Here is an 11,413-nt window from a genome sequence, read left to right on the forward strand (position 1 = left end):
TTTCATCACGTTTCCAAAGACTCTCCCTTCTGTGGGCAGCAGAACTTTTAGTTCTGGCACATAAATTCCTGACAAATCCAGAATGATTTACCACAGAACTTCTGTATCATCTCCTCCACCTTATTCCAGGAATCTTGTGATTTGGCATGGTTCAATTGCATTTCAACAGTATCTTCCCACTTCAGGGTAGTGGAATGCAATATCACTTTCTCCACCTTAGTCCTCAAATTCCAGGTTTCATCACATTTTCAAGGTTTCTCCCGTCTTTGGCCAGTAGAACCTTTAGTTTTGGTTCATAAAACCCAGACTAATTTACCACAGAACTCCTCTACCATCTCCGCCACCTTCAGTCTGTATAACTCATCTCATTCTGGCTAGATCTTGTTGCAGGACTGGGCTTTTTTTGATGTTTTCCAGCTGTCTAATGTGGCCTTCATGTTCTTAAGTATTACCAATGGTTTCATTGCATTTCCAAAGTTTCTCCCTACTGTGGGCAGCAGAACCTTTATTTCTGGCACATACAATCCAGACTAGTTTACCACAGAACTTCTGTATCATCTCCTCCACCTTATTCCAGGAATCTTGTGATTTGGCATGGTTCAATTGCATTTCGAAAGTATCTTCCCACTTCAGGGTAGTGGAATGCAATATCACTTTCTCCACCTTAGTCCTCAAATTCCAGGTTTCATCACATTTTCAAGGTTTCTCCCGTCTTTGGCCAGTAGAACCTTTTGTTCTGGTACATAAAACCCAGACTAATTTACCACAGAACCCCTGTACCATCTCCTCCACCCTATTCAAGTTAAGGCTAACATTTTTACTCTGTATAACTCATCTCATACTGGCTAGATCTGGTTGCAGAACTGGGCTTTTTGAGATGTTTTCCAGGTGTTTGAGATGTTTAGTCTGACCTTAATGTTCCTTAATGGAAACATTTAACATTCCTTAATGTTACCAGTTTCATTGCATTTCCAAAGTTCTGACGCATAAAATCCTAACAAATCTAGAATGATTTACCACAGAACTTCTGTATCATTTCCTGCACCTTATTGCCGGGATTTTGTGATTGACATGGTTCAATTGCCTTTCTACAGTATCTTCACACTTTAGTTTAGTGGAATACAGCGTTACCTTCCCACCTCAGCCCTCAAATTCCAGTTAAAGGTTTACATTTTCACTTTGGATGACTCATCTCATTCTGGCTAGATCTTGTTTCAAAATTGGGCATTTTTTTAGATGGTTTCCAGCAGGCTAATCTGGCCTTTGTGTTATTAAGTGTACTTTTGGTTCTGGTACATAAATTCTAGAATAATTCACCAACTAACTCATCTCATTCTGTCTAGACCCTCAAATTCCAGTTATTTTTAGATGTTTTCCAGCAGTCTAATCTGTCCTTTCAGTGCCACCTGTTACCAGTGCTTAAGTCAGGGGTGTCCAAACCTTTTTTGTTGGGTGCCAGAAGGAGAAATATATTCAAATAATGAAATATACCACTTTAAATAATACATTTTCCAGATTACTTCATGTACACACCATTTTACTTGACATATTATCTTTATCTATCTTTGACAGTGTTGTGTAAACTAAGATTTTTTAAATTGATGTTTCATATCATGATGTCTCTTAATATTAAACTCCTTAATTACGGCAACTTTTAGACTCTTTGGCCCCTTTTCTGTGCTAGAAATGCGCACCCTCTCCACTTTTAGACTCTTTGGCCCGTTTTTCTGTGCTAGAAATGCGCACTCTCTCCGCTTTTAGACTCTATGGCCTGTTTTTCTGTGCTAGAAATGCGCACTCTCTCCGCTTTTAGACTCTATGGCCTGTTTTTCTGTGCTAGAAATGCGCACTCTCTCCGCTTTTAGACTCTTTGGCCTGTTTTTCTGTGCTAGAAATGCGCACTCTCTCCGCTTTTAGACTCTTTTGCCCCGTTTTTCTGCGCTAGAAATGCGCACTCTCTCCACTTTTAGACTCTTTGGCCTGTTTTTCTGTGCTAGAAATGCGCACTCTCCGCTTTTAGACTCTTTTGCCCCGTTTTTCTGCGCTAGAAATGAGCGCTCTCTGCGCTTTTAGACTCTTTGGCCCGTTTTTCTGCGCTAGAAATGCACACTCTCTCCGCTTTTAGACTCTTTGGCCCGTTTCTGACACCTAGCGTTCAAACTTTGAATCTCACATTATAAAAACCTACTCAACAGCGGGCCAACTTTCATTCTATTTCTAAAATACCTCGCAGGCCGCTCCAAAAAAGGAAACGGGCCGCAAATGGCCCGCGGGCCGTAGTTTGGACACCCCTGGCTTAAGTGTTACCTGGGGTGTGCATCAAGAAGTCATGAAGTGAACATGCTTAACATACACCCTTAATTTTACAACATTTGAGTGATGGTTTCATTATATGGTTACACTTCCTATGAATCTGGTATTCATAATGCCTTATGAATGCATTCATAGTGCATTATATGACATGCATAATACCTTATAATGACTGTAATAAGCCTGTATAATAGCTCATAAGTACTTACAGCAACATTCATAACACATTATAAACTACAGATATAAGGGTTTATAAAGAAAGGGCTTATAATGCCTTATAATATCGGTTCATAAGAACACTGTACAATGTAGTGTTGTAATGCACTATACCGCAGATTTGGTATATTTTGGTATAATGCCTTATAATATGCAGCTATGTTTACTTAAATTAAGCTTTTATAGTTATAAGTGTGTAACACATTATAAAGCCTTATATACAGTCATTACTGACTTTAAGAGAAGTGACTTTTCATATGCTTTTTAAACATGAAGTAAATTTTATTATTTTATTATCTCACTATAATGTCTCGACAGTATGGCTGTATATAAGGCTTTATAATGTGTTACGCACTTGTATAAAAGCTTAATTTGAGAAACCATAGCTGCATATTATAATGCATTACACAAAAATGCATTACCAAATCTGTGTTATAGTGCATTACAACACTACACTGTAAAATGTTCTTATGAACAGATATTATAAGGCATTATAAGCTCTTTCTTTATAAACCCTTGTACTTGTACTTGTAGTTTATAATGTGTTATGAATGTCGTTGTAAGTACTTGTGAGTTATTATACAGGCTTATTACAGTAATTATAAGGTGTTATGCATGTCATATAATGCATTATAGATGCATTCATAATACAATATGAATACATGGTTCATAGGAAGTGTTACCCATCACATTTCCAAGGTTTCTCCGTTGCTTGGCCAGCAGAGTTTTCAGTTTTGGTGCATAAAATCCGGACTAATTCACCAGAGAACTTCTGAACCATCTCCTCCACATTATTCAAGTTGTCCAGCCCATCTCATTCTCGCGAGATCATGGTCCAGAATGGGAACAACCAACTAGTCTGGCCCTTTGAGTCTGATGTGTTTTGTGTAAGTGGTTTGTGTTCTGAAGTAGCCCTGCTTTATTTACACTCATGAGCACATCTCCTGAGTCATGGTTAAATCACATTCTCAGTTTAACCTTCCTGGTCTTTCTGTTTATAAGTGATAAAGGTGGTTTCTATTTTGAAGTAAACATTCAACATATTTATACACTTATGAAGGCATCACCTGACTGAAGGGAGTTCTGAATCTTTTCTGTGGGAAGCAGAAAATCAGAGAAGTGGGACGTAAACTCGCAAACGAAAAAATCTTCCTATCAAACTTCACATTTTATTTAAAGGGTAAAATTTTCATCTCATTATGACTGGCAAGATTTGTGTGCTGTTTTTAGCATGTTTTTTTTTTTTACCAGGAGTCCAGTGCTGTAAGTGCTGTAAGTCTCATGAAGTAACTCTTTTTTTTTTTCGCTTTATTTACCCCTATGAATGCATTTCTTAATCTTAGACCTTGAGTCACAGTTTCATCACATATATTTTTAAAGTTTCGTTTCTCTTCAGTGGGCAGCAGAACTTCAGGGTTGTGCCACCAAATCTCTACTACAATTATCTACCACAGAACCTTTTTACCATACCAGCCCTTATGTCACGCTGACCAAACACACGACAGACACTTGCAGAAACACATGGCTTACAGGAGTAGTAAGGGACAGGCAGGGGCAGTAACAGTAAGGCAGCAAATATAAACAATGTAAAACTGGGTCATACACGGTAAACCCAGCATTGACATGGTCAGCAACGGAATAAAGAATAGAGAGGGCAAGGCAAAAATGAGTCTGAAACAAAAACAAGTCGGTAACAAAGGAAACGCGTTGTAGGAGAGCTAGAAAACTACAGGGTGACTTAATTTATTGTGGCAACGGACAGTTCTGGTGGAAACAGGAGAGTTGAGGTGCACATTGAATTCTGCCGTGATTTGGGCAGCCGTGGTTTTATGTTTTTTGGATACAATCCGGGTTAGCACCCGAACATCCCTTTCAGACAGCTTCCTCTTACAGCATCCACAGATAATCCTGTTGGATGTGGTTGGTCCTTCTTGGTGGTATGCTGACATTACCCTGGATATCGTGGCTCTTGATACATCACAAAGACTTGCTGTCTTGGCCACAGATGCTCCAGCAAGACGTGCACCAACAATTTGTCCTCTTTTGATTTCTGGTATGTCATAATGCCATAATGTTGTGTGCATAGCAATATTTTGAGCAAATCTGTGCTCTTACCCTGCTTATTGAACCTTCACACTCTGCTCTTACCGGAGGAATGTGCAATTAATGAAGATTGGCCACCAGGCTGCTTTAATTTAGCCATGAAAACTCCCACACTAAAATGATGACAGGTGTTTCAGTTTCACTGTCAAACCCCTGTATCTTCAATACTTTGCAAGGAACAGAGCAAACTGAGGGGTATTTATAATAGACAGGCCAGGTGGAAACAATCAGTATCTGGGGGAGCGGGAATGCCATAGCGTTATGTGATAAGGAGAATCAGGGAAGTCCAGTGTGAGGGCATGCTGGGAATTGGAGTCCAGAGCAGGCAGACTGACAGCGTCAGGAAAATCCCAGTTAAAGGGCTTATTTTTTTGCAAATTTCTGTTTTTTTTTTTTCTTTTTTTTTTAGATGTTTTTCTGATCTGGATTTATTTTCATATGTGTCATGAGGTCATGAAGTCTAGTAATTTTACTTATAATCCTGAAGACATCTCATGATAGTAGAGTCATAGTTTCAACACATGTCCATGTTTTTCCCTTCTCAGCTTTTTTATAGATGCTTCTATCACTCTAATTCGGACTGTTATAAGTGGTTTGCGTCATGAAGTTAAAGTTACTTTATTACATCCACTCATGCATCTCTTGACTGTGTTACTGAGTCATGGTTTTCCTACATCTTTAATGTACAATGTTTAAACGATACATTAGCAAGTGAACTTATCTATTACTAAGCAACAACTGTGCATCATAAGTCTATGAGTATTTAGCTTCTTCTAGGAATAATGATCTTAATCAGTCATACTTAGAATTTCAACCTTATTTTAAGTGATTTAAACTCAAGAATAAGCACAAAGTACTGTAAGTCACAGTTACAATTATTCTGATTCTCGTGTCCAAATTTAAGACAAAAAAAAAATCTGTGATTTCTGCTTGATTTAAGTCTTATTTCACTCATTTAGATACTTTGGATTGCTTTTTTTAAAGAAATTTTACTAAGACAAAATGGCTTAACGTAAGAGAACGGTACTCTGTGCACAGTTTCGGTATTTTCTGCGTTTGAGTGGATATTACGAAAATACCCGAGTTCTAATAGGCTGCAGTGATTGGCTAAACTATGGAATATCTGCCTAGCAACCAAAATAAATTTTGATTGGTTACTTTTGGACCAATAGTTTTAAAGAAAACCCCAAAAGACTGACCTCAGTCCTGTCACCAGTGTGCATCAGTATTCCGTACACCTGCCAACAGTCAACGGTGTTCCGTACACCTCAGATTTCCACTCGTGGTGGCTGTATTTTGCAAAACTTCACCACCTTTTTACACATGAGCTTAAACTGACATAGATGCTTAGTAAAGTGTTTGTCAAATGGATTTGATAAGTTGTCTATGAATTGAAAAAAAAATTGTGCTGAAGCTGCAGCACAAAATCTCAGCTGTCTATGAGTGGTGAAGTGGAGCTCGTTTTTAAAGTAAGTTATAAACTATGATTATTAATTCCTCAATCAAATATTACAACAGATGCTGTTAGTTGGATGTTTAAAGTTGCATTTTGGGTGAAATGCGATGTTAAAAGTGGGTAAAACCTTACGTGAACTAGTCGATAAAGTTTTCCCCACCCCCTAGCCTCAGCGTTGTTAACCCTTCCCCACCCACCCGTTTTCAGCGATGCGGGCGGTTCCTCCCTACCTACCGGAATTTTAAGAGAAAACACAACATGGATGGTCACTGACCTGTTTTAATGGAAAGAGGAAGGATTGACAATGACCCCAGACTATATTTCAAACATAATAATAGTTTATAATTAATTATTTTATTGTTTAAATGGTCTACTGTACAGAATACTGTACAAAAGTGTACAATATACCGTTCTCTTACGTTACCCTTTTTTTGCTTAATATGCAAACCTATACATCTCACTTTACATTTATTTTGTCTACTTTTTGTCAATGGATTTTTGTCATGTATGTAATGTACACTTACTTGTTTTCACACATTTTCTGAAAACATGCCTCATATTCTCAGAACTCTACACACAAATCCAACAAACACACGCACACACAATGGGCAAAACCTTTCAATTCTCCTGCAAAATATATATTTACATTAAAAGCAATGTCTACTCTACACAAAAGGCTATTTTTAGTGTTTAAATGACACACACAAACCATCATATAAACAGACAATCAAAAGAAGCAGTTGAACACTGATGTGCTCAGTGTGCAACACCATTCTCCATTCATCATAATGACATAATGAATATTTAATATTATTGTTTTTATGCTCAGAACACACAAATATACAGTAAAAATATATTTTATTTTTACAAGATTTTTTTGTAAACGTTACAGTAAACAAAAAACTATGCTGCATCCTGCCTTCTGTTTGGGTCTGCTAAAGCTTTGATTGCTGATTTAAACCTGTGTGAAGGGTGTTTGTCCATGTGACCAGTCAGTGTGCACAGTAGGGTAATTAACTTTAGAGTTTTGAATAACAGTGTGTCAGGAGTGCATAGCAGGGAGAACCAGGGGGCGGACGTAAATGCAGGTAATGCGGATTTATTGCAAAAATAAATACATAAATAAAAAAAAACAAAAGAACCACACAACCTAACAGACGTGTAGCACGCACAAGAACTCACACCATACTGAAGACAAAGGGGCTATAAATACACTCACACACAATGGGAAACACCTGTTGTCACTGAAGAGGGGGAGGAGCAACAAATGAATACAGGTGGGAGCACTAAAGACAGGAGCGGAGACAAGGGGAGAGCCATGTGCTCTGATCAATGAAAAACAAAGGAAGGGAAAAAACATGACGGCTGACGAGGGACAGGGCAAAAACGTGACACAGTGTGTTCCTTGTGAAAAAAAACAAGAGATTTTTCGAGTAACACGAAAGTAACACAATAGTAACTTTTACTGGTAACTAGTTACTTTTATAGTGGAGTAACTCTTAAAATTTTTTGGAGAAGTAACTAGTTACTATAACTAATTACTTTTTCAAAGTATCGTGCCCAACACTGCTCTTGACTGCAGGCTTTGTAGAGTTCTGACCCCCTTATTATAGTAGCAGATCATGAGTTCTACCAAAAGACTCCTGAGGTAAGCATACGAAAGAAGAACTTTTAAAGTCTATAAAATCTTAACGGTTTGATTAGAAACAATATTTAAAGTAAAAGTCTTTGGCATTGGCCCTGAGTTTAGTACATAGCCACTGACCTCTACTTTTTTATTGGCTTTTCCAAATATCATGAAAAGAAGAACAGAAACTTTATTACCTTACTTAAGTATAAATTTTGTTTATCTATACGAGTTTTTACACTTTCTACTCCTTACATTTTAAAAATAGCCTCGTTACTCCTATTTCATTTCAGCTTGGTTTTATTCCAGCTTCTCATCATTCAATAAAACCCCTATCCACATAAATCTCTCCATCCAGATAGAGGGAATCTGATTGTGATTGGATGTAGAGAAGAATAAACATATACCATTCCGACTCCCTATTGGTTTAAACTGTGATCCATCACACCTGCACATCACCCCCCCCCCCCCCCCACACACACACACACACTCCAGCAAGAACATAGCAGACGTATGTAGCCTAGTATGAATCGAGGATCCGTGCAGAGACTCAAGAGAACTCCAGACAAACTCCAGCCCAACTAAGCTTTAACTTTAATATATTTACATTCTAATAAAATACGTTCATTTACAATCAGCATATATGCTCAACTTACATTCAACTAACATTCAACTACATGTTTATTAAATGCAAATAAACTAAAAGGTGAAAGTTAATGATTCTCTATTGAATAAAACCCAATTCAACTCTAACCCAAACGCTTATCTTAATATTTTAGGATTGGGTTTAGGGTTAGATTTTAAGCTTAGGTTAAGGTTAGGGTAAAGGGTTAGGTTTAGGGTTTGATTTTATGGTTGATTAAGGGTTAAGGTTAGGGTCAGGTGTAGGGTTTGATTTTATGGTTGATTAAGGGTTAAGGTTAGGGTTAGGTGTAGGGTTTGATTTTATGGTTGATTAAGGGTTAAGGTAAGGGTTAGGTGTAGGGTTTGATTTTATGGTTGATTAAGGGTTAAGGTAAGGGTTAGGTGTAGGGTTTGATTTTATGGTTGATTAAGGGTTAAGGTTAGGGTCAGGTGTAGGGTTTGATTTTATGGTTGATTAAGGGTTAAGGTTAGGGTTAGGTGTAGGGTTTGATTTTATGGTTGATTAAGGGTTAAGGTTAGGGTTAGGTGTAGGGTTTGATTTTATGGTTGATTAAGGGTTAAGGTAAGGGTTAGGTGTAGGGTTTGATTTTATGGTTGATTAAGGGTTAAGGTTAGGGTTAGGTGTAGGGTTTGATTTTATGGTTGATTAAGGGTTAAGGTTAGGGTCAGGTGTAGGGTTAGATTTTAGGGTTGATTAAGGGTTAAGGTTGGGGTTAGGTGTAGGGTTAGATTTTAGGGTTGATTAAGGGTTAAGGTAAGGGTTAGGTGTAGGGTTTGATTTTATGGTTGATTAAGGGTTAAGGTTAGGGTCAGGTGTAGGGTTAGATTTTATGGTTGATTAAGGGTTAAGGTTGGGGTTAGGTGTAGGGTTTGATTTTATGGTTGATTAAGGGTTAAGGTTAGGGTTAGGTGTAGAGTTAGATTTTAGGGTTGATTAAGGGTTAAGGTTGGGGTTAGGTGTAGGGTTTGATTTTATGGTTGATTAAGGGTTAAGGTTAGGGTTAGGTGTAGAGTTAGATTTTAGGGTTGATTAAGGGTTAAGGTAAGGGTTAGGTGTAGGGTTTGATTTTATGGTTGATTAAGGGTTAAGGTTAGGGTTAGGTGTAGGGTTTGATTTTATGGTTGATTAAGGGTTAAGGTTAGGGTCAGGTGTAGGGTTAGATTTTAGGGTTGATTAAGGGTTAAGGTTGGGGTTAGGTGTAGGGTTAGATTTTAGGGTTGATTAAGGGTTAAGGTAAGGGTTAGGTGTAGGGTTTGATTTTATGGTTGATTAAGGGTTAAGGTTAGGGTCAGGTGTAGGGTTAGATTTTATGGTTGATTAAGGGTTAAGGTTGGGGTTAGGTGTACGGTTAGATTTTAGGGTTGATTAAGGGTTAAGGTTAGGGTTAGGTGTAGAGTTAGATTTTAGGGTTGATTAAGGGTTAAGGTTAGGGTTAGGTGTAGGGTTTGATTTTATGGTTGATTAAGGGTTAAGGTTAGGGTTAGGTGTAGGGTATATTTATTTGTAGGGTGTATTTTAAATAATTAACATTCAACATAGAGTTCAGTTAAATTTAATGGACATTCAATTCAGTGTTAGTTGAATGTCGGTTGAGCATCAACAAGGCCATAAAATGGACCATCCAAGTAAAGTGTTACCTAACATTTTAACAATAGAACATTTATAGTCATTATGGTTTTTAGAGAAAGGTGTTTTTGGGAGGGAGGGAAGGAGGGGGGTATTGCACTAAGCCTTTGTACTTTATGCCATTATTTTTTCCCTATTTTACATTAAATTTACTTTTATACTTCAAGTAGTTTTGAAACCAGTACTTTTACACGTTTACTTAAAGAATAAAAAGCTTGAATTGATGCTTCTTCAGCTTCTACAGAAGTATTTTAAACCCTAGTATCTATAGTTTTACCTACATGAATAGTAATAATTGGGAAGTCCAACCTCACAGGGTCGGATACAACATAGACATTGGAATTTCCAACATAAGAAGAGTTGGCTATGTTTAGAAGTATGTTTGGTTGGTTTCTGTCGCAGTTGTGTAGCATATGATCCCTATTAATTTTGGGTTTGACTGTCATCCCTTGTCTCTCTCATTCAGCTGTGCAACCATTGGGTTGTTTTTAGCTATCGTGTGTTACTCTGCACGTATACTGTATAGTGTAATAGCATTGCTTCATGCCAAAGAGCCAATGACCTGTATCAGTTTTAGCTGGAAGTGACTGAGAGTTTCATTCTGCATGTCATTCTCTGGATGTGCTTATCCAGGGTTTTCACACTGCAGTATGACTTCCTACCAGGGCACTGAACAAACTTCACATTCCTCCAGAAGAAATGACAACATCCCTCTGGCCACAATCATTCTGTAACCCTGTCGTAACCAGTTTCTACTTCAACAAGTTCCTGACTTTTCTTCTATCTCTGGTTCCTTCGAGATCATCCTCGCAGCTTCTTTCTGGTATATTCCTGCCCTCTGACTGGTTCTGCTTCAGGACGGATGAGAAATGCTCTGTAAAAAAAAAGTCAAACAGTCAAAAAAAGAGTCAAACAAAAACAAGTCGGTAACAAAGGCAATAAAGACAGTAAATGCGCTGTAGAAGAGCTAGATAACTAGATTCAATACTCGGCAGGGAACAGAGCCGACTGTGGGGTACTTATACTAGACAGGCCAGGTAGAAACAATCAGTAACTCGGGGAGCGGGAATGCCGTAGCATCATGTGATCAGCAGAGTCAGGGAAGTTCGGTGTGAGTGCAACTTCCTTACTTTTCTTCTATCTCTGGTTCCTTTGAGGTCTTTCCTTGCAGCCTCATTCTGGTATATTCCTGAACTCTGATTGGTTCTGCTGCAGGACAGATGAGAAATGCTCTGATATAGACAAGGATGCTGAGTCATAAACAACACACAGCATTAAACACGGTAAATCCAGCAAAGAGAGGCAAAAAGTCAAACAGTCAAAGGAGTCAAAAACAAAACAAGTAAAAAAAAACAAAAACAAGTCGGTAACAACAGGAAATAAACAAAGGAAATGCGTTGTAGAAGAGCTAGATAACTAGATTCAATAC

General features: G+C 38.0%; 1 long non-coding RNA gene across 6 annotated transcripts; it reads left to right on the forward strand.

Annotated features, from left to right (window-relative positions):
- Positions 1-8,474: 8,474 nt before the first annotated feature.
- LOC125799184 (uncharacterized) lies at positions 8,475-10,675 on the forward strand. Of its 6 annotated transcripts, none has more exons than XR_007438010.1 (6): positions 8,475-8,642; positions 8,787-9,159; positions 9,208-9,266; positions 9,315-9,362; positions 9,411-9,698; positions 9,795-10,675. It is a non-coding gene; the product is annotated as an uncharacterized LOC125799184 (long non-coding RNA). The 6 variants fall into 6 exon arrangements; XR_007438011.1 differs by lacking the exon at positions 9,208-9,266 and having other exon boundaries at positions 8,787-8,882; positions 8,931-9,159; positions 9,304-9,362; XR_007438013.1 differs by lacking the exon at positions 9,208-9,266 and having other exon boundaries at positions 8,475-8,583; positions 8,824-8,882; positions 8,931-9,159; positions 9,304-9,362.
- The last annotated feature ends 738 nt before the right edge of the window (positions 10,676-11,413 follow it).

The sequence above is a fragment of the Astyanax mexicanus genome, chromosome 2, assembly GCF_023375975.1.
Source record: "Astyanax mexicanus isolate ESR-SI-001 chromosome 2, AstMex3_surface, whole genome shotgun sequence".
Taxonomy (NCBI): Eukaryota; Metazoa; Chordata; class Actinopteri; order Characiformes; family Acestrorhamphidae; genus Astyanax; species Astyanax mexicanus.